Source organism: Anomaloglossus baeobatrachus, chromosome 7 (assembly GCF_048569485.1).
Source record: "Anomaloglossus baeobatrachus isolate aAnoBae1 chromosome 7, aAnoBae1.hap1, whole genome shotgun sequence".
In the NCBI taxonomy this organism is placed as follows: domain Eukaryota; kingdom Metazoa; phylum Chordata; class Amphibia; order Anura; family Aromobatidae; genus Anomaloglossus; species Anomaloglossus baeobatrachus.
In genome coordinates this window covers 255,317,382-255,318,042 of record NC_134359.1, presented here as the reverse complement: position 1 = coordinate 255,318,042, position 661 = coordinate 255,317,382, and the positions used below count along the sequence as shown (strand labels likewise).

At 36.8% G+C, this 661-nt stretch overlaps 1 pseudogene; it reads right to left on the bottom strand.

Annotated features, from left to right (window-relative positions):
* Positions 1-338: 338 nt before the first annotated feature.
* On the bottom strand, positions 339-438 carry LOC142246874 (U6 spliceosomal RNA; annotated as a pseudogene).
* Positions 439-661: the final 223 nt, after the last annotated feature.

The window sequence follows — 661 nt, the reverse complement described above, 5'->3', positions numbered from 1 at the left end:
TTAGATATCTTTTTGTATCCCTTTCCTGTTTTATACAGTTCAACTATCTTTTCCAATAGATCCGTTGACAATTCTTTTGCTTTCTTCCTGACTCACAATCCAGAAATGTCAGTGGCTGGATAAAAGATGCAAGCATCTGTCTGGATCCCAGAAACTCACTCAGCATTTATGCACACACACTGATTACAAGCAAACAGGTGAGGATGTTACCTTTATTAGCCATTCAAACCCATTTGTATCAACGTCTGTGCATGTTATCAAGCCAAAATCACCAGGGTATGTGAACTTTTGATCAGGGTCATATGGATGTTTTTGGTTGTCATTATGATTTTTTTTTTTTTTTTATGGAACGCTTCACGAATTTGCGTGTCATCCTTGCGCAGGGGCCATGCTAATCTTCTCTGTATCGTTCCAATTTTTTTTTTTTTTTTTAGTATATGTGCTGCCGAAGCGAGCGAGTCATTATGATTTAAGTAGAGAAAACACAGTAGTTTGATAATAAATGGCTTCACCCAACAACTAACCATGAGTGGAAAAAAAGTTTTGGAGTTATCATTCATATTCTATGAAAAAAAGCCTAGAAAGCAAAAAAACTGCCAAGGGTATGTAAACTTTTGAGCACAACTGTACTTAATATACTGACTGTGGACACTGTGCTCTC